Source organism: Triturus cristatus, chromosome 1_2 (genome assembly GCF_964204655.1).
Source record: "Triturus cristatus chromosome 1_2, aTriCri1.1, whole genome shotgun sequence".
Lineage (NCBI taxonomy): Eukaryota > Metazoa > Chordata > Amphibia > Caudata > Salamandridae > Triturus > Triturus cristatus.
Window position 1 is genome coordinate 1,081,381,117 of NC_140580.1, and position 24,702 is coordinate 1,081,405,818.

General features: G+C 45.9%; 1 protein-coding gene across 7 annotated transcripts in view; it reads right to left on the reverse strand.

The window, feature by feature from the left end:
- Positions 1-24,702, reverse strand: part of GPSM1 (G protein signaling modulator 1) — a 982,732-nt gene that overhangs the window by 723,662 nt on the left and 234,368 nt on the right. Inside the window, exon 1 of one of the 7 annotated variants that reach the window (XM_085613292.1) lies at positions 17,248-17,357. The exons of the other annotated variants lie outside the window; for them this stretch is intronic. The gene's annotated coding sequence lies outside the window, so the exon portion shown is untranslated. Of the gene's footprint in view, positions 1-17,247; positions 17,358-24,702 lie in introns of those variants that run through there. 7 annotated transcript variants of the gene reach the window in all.

Below are 24,702 nucleotides of genomic sequence, written 5' to 3' on the forward strand. Positions count from 1 at the left end.
GAACGTAGACTTCTTATCCCGATACCCACAGTCTGTATGGCCTGAACGTCCATACCTAGAGGAGAGGCAGTGTTATCCCGCGTCGCGCTCGAGCGGGATTTCCAAGATGGCGCCCGCGACCCGTCTCCCAGAGGGGGAGGTTACCGGTCTACTGCCTGGAACGCCAGGACAACAAACGGGCGGAAGTGCAGGCCTGCTGGCGCGCTACGAAAGGGAGGAGAACGCCAAGACCAGGAAGGGGGAGAAGGAGAGTGCAGCGGAGGAGATTGCGACGCAAGACAAAGAAGCAGGAGCGAGGGTCCTGCAGAACCGGGAGTCCCGACTCAGCTTGCAGAGTGAGGGCAACGCAGGAGAGGAAGACTCGACCCCACCGCCTAGAGGCACTACATGCAGGTCTGACCGACCCGAGGAGGAAGAGGAGGGCGGCAAGACCCCTACTGCCACGATCCAGGAGGGCCGTGGCCGAAGGCAAGTTCCTTTTGTTAAATATCTCAGCACAGGGTGGTGGAGCCTGGGACACTGAGTATTTGTAAGCCGGGTGTCTAAATAGAGGAACAGCACATCCCCCCCCTTACACGTGTTCACCCTGTAGACGCTGAGCTCACGTTCCCGGGTGATGGTGACGGTACCCAGTGATGAGCAAGACGGCTTAATAGAGTTTGTTTATATATATTTTTTTTCTTTGAGGGTCACTACCCCGATTCTCCCTCCTTGACCTCGTGGACGGCCAGAAATAGAGGAGAAGCAGACCCAGATATCAGCGCCACTACCGAAGAGAAGACTTTAGAAGCACACAGACTTTATAGTTCTTCACCAGCCCCCCCTTCCCCCCTCTGGAGAAAGGAAGGACCATATACAATCTTTAATACAACCCTGATCTACCACTTACCCCAAAGCATTTTCTGTATATCACAACTAACCATTAAAAACCCCAATGAACACCAGTTTTGCCTCGGCGCCTCATTCCTGAGGTGATCACAAGTACCTTCTGCAATACACCTTAGGATAATGCAAGTCACTGAGGAGTTCTGTGACCGTATAGAGGGAACAGGCAAAGGTCTTAACATAGAGATTACAGTCTCCCATGTATTATTATAACACAACATACACTGCCAACTCAGCTCGATGCAGAGCCACTTCCTTGGCGATCAGTGAGCGCCACTGTAATTGTTTGAAGAAGTTTGTGACCAACTGACCACCCTCACCACTCCACCCTAATCAACCCCACTACACTCCAATCTACCCCACTACACTGTTCCCCAATCTATCTCACGCCACTCCAATCTCAACTCCAATCTATCCAACTCCACTCCACCTCACTCCGCTCCAATCTAACCATTCCACTTTACCCCAATCTACCCCACTTCAGTTTACCCACTCCACGCAACTACACTCTACTCCAGTCTACCAAACTCCATTCCACTCTACCCAATCTACCCCTCTCCATTTCACTCCAATCTACCACATGCCACTCCAATCTACCCCACTCAACCCCACTCCAATCTACCTTACTCCACTCCACCCAAAACTACCCTACTACAGTCGACCCCGCCCTAACCCAATCCACCCCAATCCACTCTACTCCACTCCAATCTACCCCAGTCCAATTTACCCCACTCCATTCCAATTTACCAAACTCCACTGTAATCTGTACAACTACTCTTCAATCAATGTACCCCACTCCACTCCACCTGACTTTAAGGTCCATGAGGAGTTTGGAAGCAGTATGTACTCAGGAGTAGAATTTCGGCAGAGGTCTCCCAAGGAAAAAAGATAGATACATGCTAGCGTCATACTGGAACATATAAAACTCTGCGTGCCTCTCACCTAGAGCTAATGCCACTCCAAATACAGCAGGAGGCAATGCTGCCCTCACCAAGAGTCAGTGCTTCGATGGCCTCGCCATGGCACCACAGACACAAAGAGTTACCGCTATCGATGACCAGCATCCACAATTAGGCTTACAGGAGTCATTGATACAGGGCTTGCATCACAAGTATTCTGTTGCTGAGGAAGGGGATTTCAAGCACCATCAGCCACCCTCGGGGACTTTAACATGATCATCCCTAAGATGCGCTCATGGTGCAGACATGGCACACATTGACTTTGTTTGGCTCAGCAGAAACTTGTGACATACGCCATCTCGTCCACGGATTCCTCTCCTGGATCGTCAACTGTCAAATGAGCCAGTCTCACAACCCAGTCCTACTGAAGAGAAAAAGGGGACTACCCCAGCCCCGCATCAAGTCCCTCAATAAGGCACCGCCTTCACATAATAAGTTGTCATTGGTAGCTCCAAGGACATTGGATGAGAGCATCAACTCACCACTTGATACTCTCATCCAATGTCTGTCCAACTTCCATCAGTATTTTTTCACTATCCATGCTTGGGTCTTGCCCACTCCTCCTCACTTCCTGGAATTTCCAGAAGGCTCAACAACATCCTATTATCTGTCCTGATGAGGAAGTGTAAACACAACAGCCTATGCAAAAACAGTCCAGGAGTGGGCTTTGGCACAAACATGGTCCAGATCCTGGTAGAATCCTAGACTCTACTGCCCTCACGTCTTGCCCTGATGATTACAATGTCAGGATCAAATGGCAAGCAATGTCTAGCTCTCCCAGACTCAGGTTCCAGCAGAAACCAGGGCCCCTGTCTGCCTCTTAAGAGACACTACTGTAGAAGGTTACTTTCAGGTAAGGCCCTGCCAGATAACCCCTTTACTAATTTAGAATATCCTAACAGGCATGCTCAGTTCAGGCTACTGAGTGTGGGATCGTCGTCCTGAAATCACAGGGATTCATTACACTTTTATGGTCAGAAAAGAAAATACAGAAAGGAAAGAATAACAGACCAACATCATCAAAAAATAAACATCATAAATCAATAATGACATCCGAGCATCCATATATAGGAAAAATAAATCAAGTTATTGTGGACAATTTGTACAATATATTCAACTTATACTTTCAGGAACAATATAATGTTTCCCTTTGAAACCAACGGTAAGCGATAGACTCTCAATTGTGGTGGCTTTTCAATAGCCCATCCTTGCATCACATCGTGGGGCACCCACTGACCATGCCCATATATGCGAAGGCACCTAAAATGTAGCAGAGCACAGGTTGGATGCGCTTGCCAGACTTCTCAACAAACGGGAGCCACATCAATTTGTGCAAGGTTAAAAGGTCACAATTCAAAACCACCCAGCATGTCAGCCTTGCAGGGTTAATCTGTCTCACCATTGCTCCTTATACGCCTACACAAATCCCTACAGACAAGGGAACATCACCAGAACATTAAAAACTCTTCAACTCTGATCGTTTGTAATGAACTGAGCATTCAATTCTTGAATCTCAAATCCTCTCAAGATACGTAAGCGACTTAATGCAAAATTATGTTAATTTGAAAGAGCAAGAGGGTAAGTAATACCTCCTCTGAGTCCTCTCCCTTTGCTGATTCACTATTGAGAGAACAAGTGCATATGAAACAGTATACAAGGAACAAAAAAGAAGACTGTCATATTTACTCAGAACCGTGCAACTGAAACACATGGCCTGCTCTACCGAGCCACTATGGAATTCCAGCCACTGTGGCACAAAGGGGACGTTGGTCACCGCAAGCTCATGCAACAAGTTGGTCGACTTGCAGTTTTGTGAACCTTAGTAGACATGGTCTACATTCATCTGAAGTCACCGGAGGAATCCACGCTATCACTAGCTTCTTGTTACCATATAGTCTTACTGTAGCCATGCCTCAATCAAACTTCGGCACTTGTGGAATTCAGTGTCATAGATGATGGATTGTGGCACCACTTAATCAAATCCATTGCCTCAAGATGTCTCTGAACAAAACCTAAACATAATGTATGGATTCTTGCCTGGGTGACACGAGTTCATCATACCCAAGTGAAACAAGAAGATGTCTTCTATCTCCTAGTACTTTACCCGATGCATTAAATGGCTTCTTTATTATTATTTCTATGGTATTAAGTCTTAGATCTACAATTCTCAAGGGAGAACTCAAGCACAGTTGGGTAGCGGGCGCATTACAATTGGTGTCGTCAGTGAGAGCCCTGGGGTTTAGTGGTGGGTCATGTAAATTGATGAAGAGAGCACCCTTCCCTTAAGGACTTCAGTCCCAAAAGCCCTGTTTCCTGGCTCCCTTCTTGATGCCCTTGCCTCCTTGGCTAGAACTCTAAGATGCCCCCTGAGGTATACATTGAGGAGGGCCAAGTTTTATTTTCACTTGTAAAGTTTTGCAAAGTTCAAAATGATCAGTCCTAGCAAAGGTTGTAAAGTTACTCAGTTTACCTATAGCTGAGTAAATGCTATATTGCTTCCTCCATATAGTGAGATCATTTCCAATTTACTTAAATCCAGCCAAACTGGAAAATGTATGCAGAATATTTATCGTGAACTTTACCTTTTACAGAATTTTAAAGGTTTCAGAAATTGTTGCTGCAGGTTAACTTTTGCTTGACTTTTGTATGTACAATGGCAGAGACCAGGAAAGAAACACTAAGGCCCAGGTGCCAAACATTGTACATACACAGAATCAGACTTCAACTCCCGTTGCATCTGACATGGTAATAACCTGGGTAAAAATTAGCAAGGGACACAGTTTTATGAAATTCGCACTGGAAATTTGTGAAATTTCTCACAATTTTCATTGCTTGATTTTGTGTAACGCTTGTAGAGTGAGTGCACCACACGCATAAAACAAGTCTTCTGGGATACTAGCAGGAAAATGGTTTGATATCTTGTGACTTTTTTATTATGAGATGTACTCACTTGCCTAAAAAAAGTGATTCGAGATACCAGCAAACAACATTTATTCATGAAAGTTAAATTTTGTATAATTTCATGAGAAATAAATACATGGTTTTGCACGCCGCAAGTAAACAGCGTACATGCGTTGATTGCAAACCTCGGCATGGGGAATAACGTCTATTAGTGCATTATTCCCCATTACGTTGCACATCTAGCAGCAATCGTAACTCAATGTGCACCCAATAAATACTGAAACCCACATAAACAATATTTACCGCGAGCCGCATTAGTCCTCAGGAGGCTGTGCAGTTTGCAGCCCTCCTGGAATCATGTCCTAATCGTTTTATGACAAGTTTTTCCCGTTCAAGAAACATATGTTAAATGTGTGACATAAATCATAAGAAAAGTCACGATTTTCATGCATAAGCGACAAGGCATAAAACGCTGCAATCTTCATTAAGTAGCAAAGATTTCCATAGACCGTAGCGAAGTCTGTAAATAATAATATATCTTTTCAAACTCGCACAGCTGGAGTTTACTCCAGTGCAGCATCTGTTAAGGCAATACTAGAGGGAGCTTCAGTCCATAGCAAGGCGTTCCCTCTCCATGCTTCCTAGGAGGGCACTGCACAGCTCCAGCTGACAGTCCCATCAGCCTCTGCTGCCCTCACAGAACCTCCAGTGCGCCCCTCTCTGCCTTTCCCATGAGCCACTGCGGGATATTTACCAAGGGCATTGCTATGTGGCACCGATGTTCCGTCTGTGTTCAGGGACAGGCTGGAAACCACAATCATCCCTCGCGAAACCAGACCCACTCTATAGAAGGCTCCAACAACAATAGGGGCATTGGTGCTTCGTTGGGTCATGGCGGTTCATCAAGCTCAACGCAGCTAGCAGCCTACTGGGGAAATGCCAGGGTGCCAGAAAGGCCAGTCCGACCCTGACTGCCTGTCTTGGTTCTCGGCTCACTGCCCCACTTCACGTGGTCTCAAGTCTAATCCGTTATGCCTTTACTGCTTTTTCACTCTCTGCCACAAATATTAAACCTATGAGTCATATTTCTCACGCATCTGATGTCTCATAGGCTCTTGATCAAATATCTCTTAGCATAGTCAGTATTAAAGTTTTATTGCTTGATATTCTAAATCTGTCAACGGGAGGATAAACGTGATCCCATTATTGAAGCGTGAGTAATCCAGATATTCTTAACCCTCTGATTCACTCTCCAGAGTTAAATGTCTTTTGAAGGATCCGCGATGTAAAAATTCATCACAAATTCCTGAACTGGATCTAGGGAGGTTCTGAGGAATGCAAAGCGTCTCAGACCTGGTCATGTCTATCAAGGAGCACAACATGTTTTATATTCTGAAGAGTCAATACCACTCTTTCAGCCAAGGAACACCTGTTCATGGGGCAGCTGTAGTCTCTCCGCTAAGCAGCCCCACCTGGCTGTTTGTTCGCTCACCTGGAGATCCACGAAGGTTTATATTTCAGTATCAAATTTGTCAAGTGCGGGCAACTCATTGTCATCATCATGTGGATATTAAGCTGTTGCACCAACTCTCATCCCATTGGATGCTATGGTGGCATGAGAGGGCACAGACTAGAAGAACACAGGCTATGTTATGTTAGGTTCTAAATCGTATAAAGTGCAACATTCGCCGCTTGGTATCTAGGTGCTGAGAATATTGTTAGATGGCTTTCAGGGCTTAAGAAATAGTTGTGTTTCAACAATACTCTTTATTAGAAGGTGATCCAAGATCTTCCTTAGAGTAATATGCAGCAATTCTTGATTTGATAAGAAATAAAGGCGCCTTCATGCTTAAAAAAGACGGGTGAGGTAAGGACAGCTAACAGACCAGACTGGTGTATCCGAGTGCTTTTTTAGAAACCTACTTGGAAAATTGACTTTGGAAACAAAGTGGACTGCACCCTGGCAATGTTTTATGCATAAGGCACTATGATTTAAAATGGATGGGCCCCTTTAAAAGAACATGCGTCTACTACCTTAGGTGTACATCCATGTTTAAAGGAAATTCCGAGTGGTTTCGAATCACAAAGGGTGTGTGCAGTAGTCCTAGAAAGATTCAAATGTTTCCCATAGGCTCATCCTTAAGGTAATCCCCTAAAGGTTGTAAGATTGATGGCCCTATAGAGCAACATCCAACCTAGGTTCAGGTCAGTAAGGCTTAAACTAGATTTTCAAGATTCCGCTATAAGATAAATTTACAGGATCTGACGGCAAATCAATTAAGTAGTCAGTGATTATCCAAAAAGTCTGCTATGGATCTGGCCCTCCTGGGCTTACACTAGACATCCCTGTCATATGAAATCTATCTTTTTGCCATATTTAATTTACGTCTGTTAAATTATGTCGAAGACCAATTTCAGAATTAACATTTAATAACACTGGTTTTTGTGTCAAAGTCAGCCTGAAAACGCATCAAAATTTGGCCGTCATCTGCACAGGCACAGGACTGAAACAGAGTGTTTGATGAGCAGTGTCAAAGGTGTTACATATGGTGTAAATATACACATTTTTCTTCCTCCAATTTGCTTGGACTCCCCACGGAGACATTGTGGGCCTGACTCACAAATGTAAATTTACACTTTTGAGTAAGTTTTCGTTTGTTTTGAAATTCATAAACTCCGATTTAATAGTAAGTTTATGACTGCAAAGTCTCTGCATTAGGGGCGGAGAACTCCGCACATAAAAAGATTCAACATGCCTATCTTTTTATGTGCAGAGTTCCCCACCCGACTGCTGAGTCTCCGCAGTCATACACTTACTATTAAATAGTCTGGGGGTCACCCCGGCCCAGGTTGGCCACTAACCAGTTCGTAGCCCATCGTTCGTTTGGTAGATTAGGCCTACCCTCTGTTGAGCATTACGCCCTCGCCTTGCACTTGCTTAACTCACTTATTTGCTCCCACAGACCCAGAACCCTCCGCTATGGGTCACGATTGAGCATAACCTTCTGGAGTGCCCTTGGGCTGTATCCCATCTACCAGTAGGACGCATCTGCCCCAGCTCGGGGCACCCGATGCTCCAGGCCATTGTCAAATCCTGGTTACGTGCCCACATACTGTTCTTGGTGGATGCCCGCCTACACAAAAAGGCACCCCTCTTAGGAAATGCTGGTCTCCACATCGGTGGTGAGGTGATAAACTGGGGAGTGTGGTATGCGCAGGGATCCTTACCCTCCATCAAGTAAGTCGAGATTCTGCGGGAGGAGTTTGGTCTTCCTCCCAGTCAGTATTGGCTATACCTTAAGTTGTGTCACTGCCTCGCTCACCATCTGGGCCCCTGGCCCAGGTCTCTCCCGTCCTCACCTGTGGTATGATTCCTAAAGCCGTGGGGTCGCTTCTGTGTGGTGATGCCTGGCTTTTACAGCCTCCTAACCATACACTTGTATTCCGTTCCCCTGCTTGATAGCTTCTGCACCAAATGGCAGGCTCGCCTCTGGGTGGAATATGAGCCAGAGAACTGGACGGAATTCCAGGAGGCTCTCGGCAGGAGAGCCAGGGGAGCCCAGTTAAAGTTCTATCCTTTTAAAATCGCTCCATGACTGGCACTGGACCCCGGCGAAGCTACGGACGGTGCAGCTGCTGCCCCACTCCAATTGTTGTCGCTGTGACGATGTCCGCTGCGATCTGGTTCACGTCCTTTGTGACTGCTCCACTGTCCAACTTTTTTGGGAGGCAGCTGGTGCCATGCTTAGCGAGGTTCTGCTGATCCCCCACTGCTGGCTCGACCCATAATCCTTCTCAATGACTTTCCGGATTTCTCAACCTTGTCTCGCTTTAAGTGCTGGTTGCTCGATACGGCACTGGCGACAGTTAAGAACTGGATCCTCCGGCACTGGGGATCCTCCCTGCCCCGCATGCATGATGAATGGCTCCTGGCCATGCACCAGACAGCCTCATACAAGCGAGTCATTCATAGCCCCTTTGTTTCAACTTGGGTACAAAAATAGTCGTTTTGGAGAGCAAAATCCTATTCCCTATTCACAGAATCACGAGTGGTAGAATATTACTTTTGCAAACAGGACTTAAAACGAGAAATAGGGCTGCTTCTGGGTGGGTCCACCCGCAAAAGATAACGACATCCAAAATACATTTGTGCGGGGATATTCACCAATATTTTACAGATAGTTTCCAAACTTGAAACACATGCATATTTATTCCAGTGAAGTCGAAAGCACCCGGCATCTGAACCATGTGCCTTGAGATAACGATATTTGGGAAATATTTGGCCTTGAATAGTATTGAAAAAAATTCAACTTGGTTCTACTCAGCATCAGTGGTGAGCTCAAGTCTCCCAAGAATGTCATTCCCTGATTGATTGTATCAACACAGCTTTGTGAGTCCACAGCTCTATAGTCCATGAAAACCCTGAATGCATTAGAGGTGTGCTACAAAGTGAGCAGCAGGTCTCTGGAGTAAGATGATTAGCTATCAAGTCCCAAACCCATTAATTGTTGCATGCTGCTTAGCTAGACACAGCATGAGGTTATAAACCAAAACTGACCCCTTCTGGATCTGGTCTGGATTCTGGTTCAGCAAAGATGGCTGTGTGCCTTACGTGGGCGAAGGGAGAAGAAGGTGGTGAACTGTACAAGTAGTAGCAGAGTGGTTCCAGAAATTCAAAAAACAAAGTTATTATCTCTCCCTTTAGAAAGGGCACTTTAGATCCAGCGAGCCTGACCAGTCAAAGATCCATCTCCAAATGTCCACACATCTCGACGATCATGGAGAGCTCATGCAGTATAGTAAAGTAAATGTTGGCTTCATTCTCAATGAGCCGACGTTCAACCATGCACGGGGATGGAGGCGGTCAATATGGCTCTTATATCAACTTAAGAATGCAAATTTTTGCTGGAGAGAGCACAGTCTTGGTCCTGTTGGTCCCGTTTACGCCCTTTGGTCATGCACCATTAATGACTCCCGGAGAGACTACAAGAAATAGGAGTCCTGCCTAGGAGCAGCTGACAAGAAAGTGGGATTCTTGACTGATTCAAAATTTCCTGTGAATCTCAAATCAAAGTGATCTCAGAATAGTTTTTCTGCCATCCGTGCATCGTGAGAAAGCTGCTTCATCTTGTTTTACTTTTCCACAATAATTGATGCATTTGTGCTGGCTCGTTTGGACCACTCCACTGAGCTTTCTAAAACGGTCTATGAAATCGGTCATCAAGCAGCAACAGATTCAAAATGGAGCAGTGCACGTGCTGTTAACACTGAAAGAGAGCGGTCATATATGCTCAGCGCTGAACCCATTACATTGGCTGTAAATCCATTCCTGTTTTCGACACACAAAGCGATATATCACCATCGTCTTCAATTTCTGGCTGCCATACTGAAGATTCGCCAACATTTATTTTTTTAGTTTCATATAGCGTGAACTAGACCTGAAGGTATCAGAGCACTTTACATGAGCACCAGTTGCGATGCTGTTCAAACAGACCAACTCATGCATGCAATGGTAATCAAAATGCCCAAACCAAGCATGTTCTGCTGATCAAACACCACAATCCATGCACGCAATGCTGCTCAAACACCTCAACCCTTGCACAAGAAATTCCATAGGAACGACCACAAAACAAGTGAAAAACCTCAGATTCTTAGACTCTACGCCTCCGGTAGAGGGCACCCAAGCTGCTTTCCCTTAACAAGGCCAGGTGGGTAATAAATACTTTATTTGTATCGTTTTAGTTAATAAATAATTTAATTGTATCCTATTTGTCCATGCATTTATGAAATCAGTGATATACAGTGAGAGCGAGGCAATGCTACATTCAAAATGAATTACATCAAAATAAATTTGTAAAAGTCCTTGCTAAAATATGATATTTACTATTTAACTGCAAGGGGTTGGCAAAGGCTAAACATAGCCACCAAGAAGGAGGTTGTCGATAAATGATGACTTTAGCACTCTCCTGAATCTCGGAACAGTATCGAGGTCTAAGGTGGAAGGAAGGATATTGCAACAGGGGTGTTGATGGGGGTGGCAGTCTTGAGAGTGGACCTTTCTAGCACTGAACCACTCCTATCTGACATTTAGGTGAATCTGAGGAAAGTATCAAATTCTAAGTTGGAGACGGGAAGGGTATTCCGAAGGGTGGGGACTTCAGAGTGGAGGTATATCCCACTGGACCCCTCCTACTTAACGGTCATGCTGCATGAAGTTCCAGGTACTTCTGGAAAATACTGGGCGGGTCAGAGCCCTCCCTTGCACCAGCGCTGTATGCACATTGCACACATTTTTAAACTGAGTTTGCTGTCTTTATTGGTAGCAGGCGTAAGGCTCAGGGTCTCATTGACGCACCCTCAGGATAAGGCACCTTGAGTGATTGTGAGCCGAAACAGTTTGTTGATGGTTTAGCTGGTAAAACTTTGATGCTGATGTTGCAACAATCCAATCTTGAGGTGCCACCCCTCAGCCGCGTGGATACTTAAAGTCACTTTTGACCACATACTCAACTTGAAGCATTAATAAATGACTGTAATCCAAAATTTCCATCAGGGTACACCCTTTTAGAGAAAGCTGAGGAGAAGGCCCGTAATAGGTAGGACGGCCTACAGACCAGAACACAACGGCACTGAATGCCCAGTTTGAATCAATGGTTGAAGCATGGCACCTGAAAGGCCAACCTTTGACCGGATATTGATGTCCAAGCAAACAATAAGCCATGTGGCTAAACTGGAATAGTCTCACTCCAGTAATGAGCGAGCATTAAGTGCATCAGAATGCCCCAGGCGACAAGTTACAGCCTGCACCACCATTTTCCAAACGTCATGAGATAGATGAGCACGTGGGTTGAGTCAGTCTTAGAATATGACGCATGCTCAGATGGGTAACATTCGGAAGCAGGACACTGCATGCGTTCTGCCATGTAGCAGGAGTGCATACGCTGACTGTAACTAAAGATGGAATTAACCCACCCGCCATGTACAAGGAGTGTACATGATGACGGTAACATAAAGGCAGAATTAACCCACCCGCCATGTACAAGGAGTGTACATGATGACGGTAACATAAAGGCAGAATTAACCCACCCGCCATGTACAAGGAGTGTACATGATGACGGTAACATAAAGGCAGAATTAACCCACCCGCCATGTACAAGGAGTGTACATGATGACGGTAACATAAAGGCAGAATTAACCCACCCGCCATGTACAAGCAGGGCTTCCAGTAAGGAAAGGACAGATCTAACCCACACGTCATGTAGCAGGAGTGAACAAGCTGCCTGTAACAAAAAGATAGAATTAACCCACAAGCAATGTAGCAGGGGAGCACATGCTGCCTGTAACAAAAAGACAGAGTTATCCCACAGGTCATGTAGCAGGAGAGCACATGAATCCTGTAACAAAAAAAATGGATTGAACCCACATTGCCACACCAAAACATCTACAATAGCTTATTCATGCCCTGCACCTGGCACCTTTGTTCGTTAGGTTTTCCACTTCCACTGTTCTTCTTCATTCAAGTGCCAAATGACGCGGGCAGCCCATCGTATGTTAGTGCATCTCTCAGTTGAATGCATATTGGTTGTTTTACGTCGGTATGCTCACATTAAAAGGGGTACACAGTACGATGGAACGTGCACCACAATTGTGGGAGGCAGTCCGCTGGGTGTCACTTTGTCCCATAATATGAACACTAAATTAAGTGTTTTTTATGAACCCCTCTTCACCATACTATAAACCACATTCAACAAAAGATGTTTTGTGCATCACTTAACAAGGACCCCTTTTAAACTTTAACAAGTAACATTTAAGGCACAGCAAAGTCCAACTGGTTTTCGGGCGTGGAAGAGGTTTCAAACTCGCCAAAAGTAACACATCTGGCGCGGACCGAGCTGGATAGAGTTAATGGAGCCAGCATGCTTCCCGAAAGATGCAAGTCTTTTAAAGAAACAATATAATTCCATAAATTGTGGCTTTCTTTGAGCACAGATTCCTGGAAAGGACTGAAAGAAAGGGCTGGCTTCCATATGCTTTGCAGCCAACGCCTTCTGCGGAGGCCTGAAGTGGCGTCCGCCCTAAATATAGGATTCAAGGCCGGCTGGCCATCTGAAGACGCGGGCGCAGTGCACTGTTGTACTTGGCACAAAAACACCAACCCAGCTCTCAAAAGAACTCTCCTCCCCTAAAAAGAAGAACTTGGAACTTTACAAGTAGACTGCAAAAAAGCCCACAGCAGCCCACACACTGGAGTCACATCTCCAGTTTAGGGGACCTTCCTGGCACCTGTACAATGCTGTGCTGCCTCGTCTGTGACTAGATCCTTCCGTGAGCATCACCATCAATGGGACAAGTTGGAAGAACTCCCCTCATGCATGTACCACCGCCAAGACGCGACATATGGTGGGTGGCAACCATGCCAACAGCACATACAGTGGTGCTGCCATCAATGTTACATCACTGAAGCCATAGGGATTGTGCATAAGTGTCACACGAGGAACAAGTGCAACCAACGAGCCGCGTGCGTTCAGCAGGAGAGTAGTGCGGGCGCGGAGCGTGGCCCGCAGTGCATATTGGAGCATCCTGTCCCAAGTGTATTACTAAAGCGTGATGTGGCTGCGCATTGTCACTTACAGGCAGCCTCTTTTACATTGAAATGGCCACTACATTGGTGCACACGTGCAGTTTTAGCGATAAAACTATAAACTGCACAAAGAGATATATATGGAAATCAGGTTTCAGCCAATATTGATCATTTGCGCATCACCAAGAAAAGCGCCTCGATTTGTTTTGCTTCTCTTGAACTCTGTTTCCATCCCAATTCAGAATTACAAAAAAATGTGTCTAGTTTGTAATATTTGTACAGGAATCTAAATGTTGTTGTGTTGTAGAATAAAATTGACATCCTACATCTTTTCCTTTCACACCAACTGTATCCCTGTACCTCAGCAAGATTGTCATATAGTTCAAATAACAAAATCCTCTCACTTTGCAGTCAGAGAAAGAAATTACAAGTACAACCCCAATTCCCATGTTAAAAGAATAAGCAGCAGTTTCTCAGAAAACATAGCCTGGCGTGACCTTTGTCTTAGAATGAAAAACAAATGTAACTAAACTTAAAGGCGTGTTCATTGCTCATTCGCCTTCTGAACTCCAGCTTGGTCTTTTTGGGGGGTGCTGCGGCACCCCACACGCACCACTACTTCCAGCACCTGTGAGCATATACCTCTAGCATGACCCCAAATGTCACACACTCAACTTGCAACAGCACACGTTAGACAGAACAGAGCACACACATGCAATACAGCACAGATGTGCCGCTTTGGCAGGTGTCAATGTGCTCACACGACGTGTTCTATCTTACGTGTACATGAGCAATACACGTAAGATAGAACACAACGTGTGTGCGCCCAGCAAGGTGCAGATACACAACGTAGTCAAGCGACACTGTGGAAACATGTTGAGTCAATCGCATCTTTCCTGCAATCCAGTGCTTTAAATGAGCAGGTGCTCACAGGTACTGAGTACCTACACTTCTACCATTTTAGAGGGAGAGTGCCTGCACTTCTCAACATAAATCCAATACTTTTGATGGAAGAGTGACAGCACTTTTCCAATACAGTTAATGGGAGAGTACCAGCACTTGTCACGAGCAAACAGATGCTCAGGGCAGTGAGTACCAGCAGATATATAGTCCCATTTAAAGCACTGGGTTCGATACTTTTAATGCAAGAGTACCGGCACTGTTCCAATACATTTAATGGGAGAGGACCGGCACTTACAGTAGCCAACAGGTAATGTGGATTGTGAGTACCAACACTTTTCAATTTCCATTTCAAGCACTGCTGCAACCGAATGTGCAATGTCAGACTCATGAGCATTCACACAACACTGCATAAATGCACACCTGATTCGACACCAGTGAACGCAACGCACGGCCTTTCCACTAGAACCAGACACAGATGCACCTACAGGCACTGGACACCGAGCGAGTGGGTACATACATTATCCCACTGCTCCTACCTGGCTTCACCGTTCAACGCCACAACTCACTCAGGGGTGCAGCTAGTGTGTCATGGGCCCTACAGCAAAGAGCAAAATGCCCTCCCCCTGCCACTGTTTGAACTGTGAAATACAGCAATAATCAGGGTTCAGTGGGCCCCTCGAGCCTCTGGGCCCAGGTGCCACTGCACCTGCTGCACCCATGATAGCTAGGCACCTAAACTCACTAACTCTCAAGACAACCCCTTCCATCACCCCTACCGACAGCACATCCCCACAAACCTACTCTGGCCAGGGATGGACCCTTCACCCCTGCACTCCCAGAAGTGCTAAGACGCCATACTATTGGTCAGCTGTGTGCTATATGGATAATTACAATGACAATAGAAGTCTCCTTTCGGGCAGCTTTGTTTGCTTCTGTACAACTGGTCTGTTTGCAGGTAGGAGTGGTAACTGCCTCGTGAAAACTTGCCTGAATCCCAGTTTGGACAGCCGGTCAGAGGGCGGGGGGGGGGGGGAGGTACTTTGTTTCGGAGTATGGGAGGCATAAGGAGAGAGACGGACAGGCAGAGAGACTGTGAGGGGTGGAAAGAAAGACTGAGAGAGACCAAGGGAGGGAGATGCAGGACGGGATGGATGGATGGATGGATGGATGGATGGATGGATGGATGGATGGATGGATGGATGGGTGGGTGGATGGGTGGATGGATGGGTGGGTGGATGGGTGGGTGGGTGGGTGGATGGGACAGAGGGAGGTGGATGGATGGACAGATGGTAGGCAGGTGAACCGATAGGTAATGCAGATAGACACAGGAGCAGATATATAGATACATAAAAAGCAGACAGACAGACATATAAGAGAGACAGACAGAGTCATAGGGAGATAGAGAACGACCGCAATATATCATTTTCTTTTAAAACTTCTAACTTTCGCCATGTTTTCCTAGTCAAAACATAACTCAATGTACACTAAAGTAAATACAATAGTAAAACATGTCTCAATACTAAAGGAAAGAGGAGAAAACAGAGAACTCCCACCATCTAAATAATTTGTGAATCATTATCCCTTTAGGAGGGGCAATGATCTGACTTTCAGGGTGTTCAGACGTCAGGGATGTATCTTCGCAGTGCCGACGAGGCAAAGACTCCTCTCCCTGTACACTGACGAGTACTGACCTCCCCAGAGGTGGGCTTGGCAGAGAGGAGTCGAGCCGCTTCCCACGGGCCGGAATGTCTAGTTAACCCTCAGTCGTGTCACACTGCCTCACACGCCGGACTGCCTACCGGGCGTTTTGGCATGCTGCCGAGCTGGGGGCTGATGTCAGTGCGGTGGGCTAATTTCGTTGATGGATACCTGCGCGTGCTTCGAAATAAACGAAGCAAAACGAATTTCGTTCAGCACACGCAGGTCCCCATCAACAAAACCAGCCCCCAGCTCGGCAGCATGCCAAAACGCCCGGTAGCCAGTCCGACCCTGCTGTGCCCTTGCATTTTGAAGAATTATGACATCAGCGGCCGGGTGAACACCGGAAGCCTGCCATTCTAGTGTCTCTTGGAGGCCTGTTGGGCTGGGTAGGGTTAGTTATATGTCAGGGACAATTGACTACTATGCCTAAACCAGGGTGTCCAAGAGCGCCGGATCCATGCCGGATTTTCAGGAAGGCCACATACAATGAACCCACTCACAAGGCATCCGCAGGGTGAGTGGATAGACAGCCCGAGGGGCGGATTCGGCCCTTCGAGGTGCATGCTGGGCAGTGTTGAGGTGGCAATGAGTGGTTCATGTTCTTTGGTCCCGTAGGCAGTGAGTGATGGCTCAAAATTCCGGCCACACGTTGGTCCTTTCAAGCTGGCCCTTTTGGCGATGCCACTCTGCCACAAATCATGCCAGTCCAAAACTGACGTTGGTCAGCCTCAGACAAAGTTAATTTGCTTTTCGGGGGCACCAGGCACTTCCGCTATTTCCAGAGTCGACGTCAAACAGCCTTCTTCAGCGTTCTGCTATTTAAAGGAAGATCAAGAGCACTGTTAGAAGTCGTCACAAGCCCAACTGCATGTGCACTGCTTCTAGGCTACCAGAAGGGCTGGGGCTGAGTCAGCCACACGCGACGGCCTCTGCAGTAGCCCTGCTGAGGTGACCAAGGGCTTAGTTATTTTTAGTGAGGCTGGTGCAGTGGCACCAGGGCCTTCAGTTTTAGTTTCTCAATGCACCCTAAATAGGGCTGTATCTGTCTCACAAACAGGGGGCAAGGATATTACGTTCCTTACTTGCACTAACGCCATGTCACCCTTGCCACGTCACAGAGGGCAGCGGCCTGTGGAGAATCTGACAGTGCTGCGCTTTACAGATGTTGCTGGAATGGATCTCCTACAGGTGCCTGGATTTTGAGATGATACGATAACAATTTTTAAAGGTATTGGATAGAAACAAAACGCTACCACGGGAGAAAGGGACACAGGCAAGGGTATCAAAAAGCAGCAAAAATGAACAGGAAGAAAGTACCTGCCAATCACTGCCCGGCCTCCTCTCCTGGAAGCAGAGGCCCGCGCCCTCCTTCTGCAGGGACCGCCGGAGCTGCTGCTGTGCGCATGCAAAGAGCTCTCCAGACCCAGCCAGCGGAGAGACAACTTCATGCACACCCCATCCACGGGCGCATTACCGGCGTTGCCATGGCTACTGTTCGGGCGCCACACAGGCCCTCTGACACCAACAACAGAATTCACACTGTTCGAAACGGCTTTAATTGAAATCTATTCGTCCTTCAGGAGGCAGACTGGCATCGCGTCTGCATGCGCCAATCAGCGCCGCCCATCGACGCGGTGCGCGCGGGAGAGTTGGGTCCCTCTTTCACTGGGCGCAGGGCTTTCACGTGCCCACATGGCCACCGATGGCACGGGGCTCTGCTGCATCCGCCTTTTCAATACATGGTATCGTATTGTAATTGCATTTACATAAGGGTACCATGGCCTGGCTCTCGTTCTCAAAGCCCAGCACTCGCGAGTCGCAAATTTGCTCAAATTTCTTTTAAGTTAGGAGTAGATGATGACCTCTTTATGGGATTTACAAGCGACCACGACTACTTCTGAAAATCTTGGACAGTCGTATAGTTGCAGTGCATCAATTACCACAATTGTAATTTACTCATGCAGTACTCCCGCCTGATAGGACATCCAGCAAGAGTAAACGATGCAGAAATGTGCATTTGCACCATCGGGCCATAGCTAACTCGCTTGACCTTTCTGCCCTTGACAGCTTGTGGTGACATCTTAACCCCTTAAAAAGAGGGGTCCCCCTTCCTCCCCAACCTTATGGATTCAAAGACGGAATCCATAGATTCCCTTTCACACGAATAACTCCAGGCATTTAGGTTCCAGACCATTTATTCAAAGGGAAGGTGGTCATGGCCACACACACATCACCTGCTCCCTAACAATCTTCCAACCTCACCAGTGTGTGCCCAGGCTCCTTTCCTCCTCCATCCATGATTTTAGCCAGAGGGATCACAGGAAAAGGTCCATTCTGTGTGGATTTGGTCGTGGATTCTCATTCCATGTGATCCTTGGTACAGCTAGGAGGAGTACAAAGCGTGTCACTTGTGTCTTATCGTGGCAGCTCTAGCCACGATGGACCCGTCTGAGCATATAAAATGGCGGCCCATAACGGAGGGTTGATCCACTCCACAGCTAAGAGGAGCCACCAAGACCTACAATGCATCTGCTCCATGGCATTGCTGCTCACACAGTGATGGTCCCATCCGAGCACATACAGCGGTGGGAGGAGTAATAGTCTAATCTCTGGTATACTGGAATGGTCTGTGTGTCACAGACATCTCACTGATGGTAGGGGTGCACGAGCAGGAAAGATCACATCTATTCTCACACTACTCCTTTTGCCTACACCAGCGGTGCTTAATCTTTTGACTTGTGTGGACCCCCACGAATCATTACTGGAATCCGGGAACCCCCATTGAGTCATTATTGGAAGCCAAAAACCACTGGCTTCAGCAAATTCTGTGATTTGAATTTAAAAACAAAGCACAAAAACAAGTATACACTAAACAAATGCTCAAATATTCAAATATTTTGTTTAATTCACAATCAACTATAGAGAGGTTTTAAAATTAAAAAGTTTGCTTAGTTACTTTATATACTTTAGTCTTTTTAATTTGTCCATTTTAATATTATTTCATTTTGTAAAACAGTTGCGGACCCCCTGAGTATGCCTTGCAGACCCCCAGGGGTCCTCAGAAGCAATGACTTACACTTATGTTCAGGCACACTGGCAGTGTCACAGTCAAAGACGTTTCTGGCATCCTTGCACAACACCCAAACACTTGTCCTCACACACCTCCTGTCCATCCATTCACCAGTTCTTAAATCGTAACCGTCCTATCTCTCACGCCTTACCTCTTCATAGTCACTCATAGGTGTGACAACAAACACACACTATGACCACAACTCTGGTCCTCAAGCACAGAATCATACACTACATCTGAAGTCTACTTTGCATGCATTCTTCCACCCTCAAGGTGTCTTGAAGCCTCGTCAGGCATTTGAAGCACTAGGGAACAGCAATTACAATAAAATCTTGGATCCTCTGAACTCAGACTACATCCTGGCTGCGACTTCAAAATTGTAGCCGCTCTCCATAAGCCACAAACTCAAAAGCCATTGTTTTGCATCAAGAAAGACAATGAGACTCTTAATATTAAGTGAAACTTTGCCTGGTTACCACACATTGTTGCAGAAGACAGGAACTGTCATCATATGTAACTGCTTATCTGTGTGTATACAATTCACATCAAGTGTAACTTTGCACTTTGTGAGCTCACATTGTTGTAGAATGATGAAAACCCAAAACAACTGTCACTTTCATATTCATTCTCCTGCGCTGTTTTGTGGAAAAGTAAGTGCCCGGGCTCTCATCAAGAGGCAGCTTGCACCATTCCATTTCTCCTGTTAGCACCGCCTACAACAGGAGCAACTACTGGCCAAGAAAGTGGGGAGAGGATGTGGCATAATGGCCAGAGCAGCTGACTTCGGAGCTGGGGAACCAGGTTCGAGTCACGGTGTCAGCTCAATATCCAGTGAGTCTGGGCAAATCACTTCCCATAAATGAATGTGTCCTTTCTAATGCTCATGAAAAGTGCTGGTGTTGATGATTGAGTGCCGGTGCTGAGCACTGGAAACCATCGGCACAAATTAAGCACTGAAGCACACTCTGGTAACATATCCTAACATCCGGCAGAAGCACTCACTCGCATTGCAGTGACCCACCCCCCTTCTGTACTCTTGCCGCCACCTCTCTCCATCACCAACCCCAAGACACTGGAATCGGTGTCTCATTCTGATGCTTCCAGACCACAAGACAGCAGCTCTGCAGGCATCTCCTATTGCGGTCACCACCTGCCCATGCCTACATCACGCCCATCCAACATGGCACTGCCCACACTGAAACCAACGCCTAAGAAACACCAGCCGAATATCAATGCTGGCAGCATGGGCGGCCTCCATCGATGCATTGCGATTATAATAAAAAGCATACAGCACCCTTATGTATTTGTATCTGCTATAATATATGAACTTGGTTTGATAGAATGATTCATGGAAATTCAAAAAGACCAGTCGCAGATGTTTCTACAGGATTCAGCAGTAACCTATGGAATTTGTCACATCGAACTAAATATACTTCGATCAAAAAAGCAAACAAAAACGTTACTGCTAAAATTGTTTCCTGAAACCAGCACATCAAAAAAGCTAAATAGCAGCTTCAAAAAAGAACCTGGGGACGGATGTACTGAAATCTGGTTGCAAAATACTGGTTGCAATTTACTACTCGTATTTTTGCTAACAGTGGTAATTTGCGAACCGACCTACAATTAATAAGTACAAATTACCAATTCCTAGTGGCTCGCGATTCGATCTACCTCATGAATATTTATGAGGTAGGTCGTAAATTGCGACCCACTATGATTCACTGCCATCATAGGGATGGTGGCCCGCTGGGGTCAACAGTCTATGTCATTGATTGCTTTGAAATAAAGCAATTTGTATTTGAGTGCAACTCGTTTTCCTTAAAAGAAAGTGGAAAGGGTTAAAAACATTTTTTGTTAAAGTTTACGTTTCATTTTTGCTAGTTGACTGAAGTCCATGGGATCACCACCTTCTCTTGTTTTTGACAGCATTCACAAAGGGAAAGTGGTCCTTTCGGGATCCCTCCTCATTTGTTAATGCGGTACCACCTCCTTCGAGGAAGTATTAAAAATATTAATGTTTTGCGGCTGGAATTAGGTTGCAAAATACCACTTCGATTCGGTATTTAGAATGGATGCCCTAAACCCGCCTCTTCCAAATACCGACCCAGTACTGGGTTACAAATCCAAATGCGATTCGGTAACTTGTTACTGAATCGCAATGTGTGATTTCTACATAAGAGAATGCACTTTTGCGATCGCAATTGCTCGATTCTGCGATATACATCTGGTCCCTGGTCTCAACTTGAATTTTCTTTGTATCAGTTGATTAGTTTGTGAAAAACAGATAGGATCAGATCTGGCGTCCAACCCCTCCTCACAAAAAAAGGCTTATTTGAGGCCATTTCTTGAAATCTGGAGCCTTCTTCTGGCTTTATGTGATGTCGCCGAAAGTAAGCTGCCTACAGTCACTTTAATGAAGCAACAGCACTATATAATCCCCCCCCAGCCCCAAATTGCTTCAGTAGAGAACGTTTGGTCAACTGGAGCATCCCAAACCCTCACATCTAGCTTAGAAGGGGGAACAATCACTGATGGAGTTTTCTTATTTTGCATGTCGCTGTGTAAGAGTGAATGCTGCTATCAACCGCGACTCCAGGTCTCCACTGATGATATCCTAACCAGAAAGAAAAGAGCTCAGTAGAAGGCGGCAGGAATAAACCTTGACTGGGATATACAGACAGCAGCAGACGGCTGAAGATGAAATGTACTGAAAGTCCGCTAGACATATACTAAATTATTTACTTCCTTGCACAAATGTACTAATGTATAATACCACCACCGCCTCGCTTCCAGTCAGAGCGGCTGGCTATCACACAAAAACCATGTCCTGAGATTCAGGCCTCAGGTTTTTCTTTGAGGCGGGTCTCACTCTCAGCGCTTAGACCTGAGCCGCCATACCCCAAGAGGTACCACTGTGGCTGTGTGTTTTCTAAGTTTGTTTGGGAAATTGGGCCTACTTGGGTTACATCTTTCTGCATTAGAATAGGTCCTTGAGCTATCTGTATTATTGTAGCATGTATGTAGTGCATGTGTGGGGAAAGGAAGCACATTTTCAGGCAGATCGCACATCACAGAGTGGGGAAGGTGCACGGCTGCCAGAGTGTTTGATTTGGTTTGGTCCCAGGTGGGAAACATTCAATGTTTTGCGTGAGAGACCAAAGAGTTGCTGTTATCGTGTTTTGCGTCACAGAATCTAGTACTGCGAAAGAAGTGGCGGTGTGGGGGAAAGGTGCATATATTATATTTATAGCTAGGATTAAAACATATAGGCAGCGAACTAGCACCAGCCTAGCCAGAGGGGCGGTGGAGTGCTGTGTGCCTGTACACCAAAAGATGGGCATATTCCGATAAGGCTCAGTGATTCACAGGGCGACACACACAAGTCAGGGCTGCTCTCAAATGAGAAACAAGCATTGGGTCTTGCGTATGGGAGCTATTGGCTTTGCCTTTTTTCTGAAGCTGTGCCACATGTAAAAAAAAAAAGTTGATACCACTGCTTCTGGTGGTCATGTCATTCCACTACTGCGTGCATATGTGTGCGTGCGCATGCACCAGAATGCATGCACGCGCCAGTGGAGTAAAGCAGGAGCCATTTGGTTTAATTTTTTATTTACTGGTCTAAGTTGGCGGAAGCCACTTGGATTAGTGAACAAAAAAAAGATACCTTTTTTGTGTGAAACTATATTAAAAAAAATTCCCTTGGATGTAGTGAGGAGGTAACAGAGAAGCGAATAGGGGAGCGGATAAGTGCAAGAAGGGGAAAAGCATCACAGGTGAAAGAGAAACACAGGGGGTGGGGAGAAGCACATATGAAAAGAAGAGTGCAGAGCCGGGGGGGGGGGGGGGGAGAAGAACATGGAGTGCAATGGGATAGGAGGAAAAGCACACTAGAAGTGCACAAGAGTGACAGCAAAACGGGGACGAGGGAAGAAGCACATGAGAGTGAGAGCAGCACGAAGTATGAGGGGACAGATGGCAAGAGTATAAGGGATCGGAGATCAGAGCTGAATTTGAGCGGGTGGTTTCCGGTGCTCATCACTGGTACTTAATCATCAACACCGGCGCTTTTCATGAGCGCCAGTTAAGGACAAAGTTGTTTATGGTAGATACAGAGAGATTAAGTGATTTGCCCAGAATCGCAGGCTGTTGAGTCAACACTCGAACCTGGTGACCCAGCTCCAAAGTCGGAGCTCTGGCCATTACGCCACATCCTCTCCCCACTTTCATGGTTAGTAGTTGGTTCTGTTTTAGCCGGCACTAAAAGGAGAAATGGACTGGTGCAAGCTGCCTCCTGACGAGAGCCCTGGCACTTATGTTTTTTTTTTGTTTACAAATTAACCACTGTCGGAGACACTAAGTGTCTGGGAGGGACATACACAGCCTTAGCTCAAAGAGATAAATTATGAGCAAAGTCATAAAAAGATATAGATGTCATGAAAAATGTGCTAAAGACTTTATACAAAAACATGTATTTTTCAACATTTCTCAATTAAGTTCATTTGATTATATCTCTGAATAGTGTGACATTTATTGAAAGTAATATTTATTTGAAACATGGAACATTAAAGAATACCTCATGCACTGACAAGGTTACCTTTAGTTACCCAAAATATGTCAGTGTGTCATGTTGTATTTTTACATAGCCTATGGTGTTATTCAGTGTAAAGTAAGAGCATTTTACATTGACCATATATGTGAGCTTTTCATATAGCAAAGATCTGGTTCTGAATTACTTCAACGTGTTCACAAACTGGTTGATTAAGGAAAAAGATACAGTGAAGTAAAGTGATAAGCTGCGGATCACACAATTTGGTCATGTGGGGAAGCTGGGATTTGAGCAAAGGATTGCTGGTTGCTCATTGTGCAATTCAGATACTCCAGGGTCACATTCTCCTCTCTTTAGTTTGACAACAGAGGTCAGTGTTTTGTGTTCAGTTATTCTTCTTCAATAAGTGTTATTATACGAAGTTCAATAAATACACGTCTCACACTTTAAACAAATGGACGCTACACACAGATATGCACATGTTCACAGTCACAGGATTTATTAGTGTGGTTTTCTGCTTTGAGTTTCCACAGTCACTGAAGATCAGACAGTGACAGAACATGCCTGTCTGAAATCATGCTGCACTTCAAAGCCTTCTCCATCAGCAGCTGTCATCTAAGGGGCGAACTCTGTGGGGGCTTGGGTGCCCCTTCGTTTCTGCTAATTATCTAATTGTGATCATTTAGGTTTTTTGCACCTCTTAAAATGTTATTTGTCTCAAGTCAGCTGAGCCAGCAGTAACAGTCATAAAAAATAGCATCTCCCGTGTCCCCTGACTCACCTGGCCTTACAAACAGAAAGATTTCAGGAGAGGAACAACACCACAAAGACCACACATTTAAATAAACTCTAAAACACAGATGTCCTGCAGCTCCCACGGAGGCTCCCACGAGTTCGAAACTCAGGTTATAGCGCTTCAAGGAGACCGGCATGGGCTTCAGAGCCATGTTTACCCTTCAGTTCCCCCTTAAAAATCAGGGTGCGGGGATATTTTCCTCTGCAACACCCTCACGCCAAAATCCAAGAGAGGATAAACCTCCCTGTCTCTGCGCCCATGCTACAGAGAAACATGGAGAATTGTGGGCACATGGGGGGGGGCGTGGGGGACACTAGGGAGAGAAGGAGAGAGTTAGAAATCACACACACAAACTCTCTT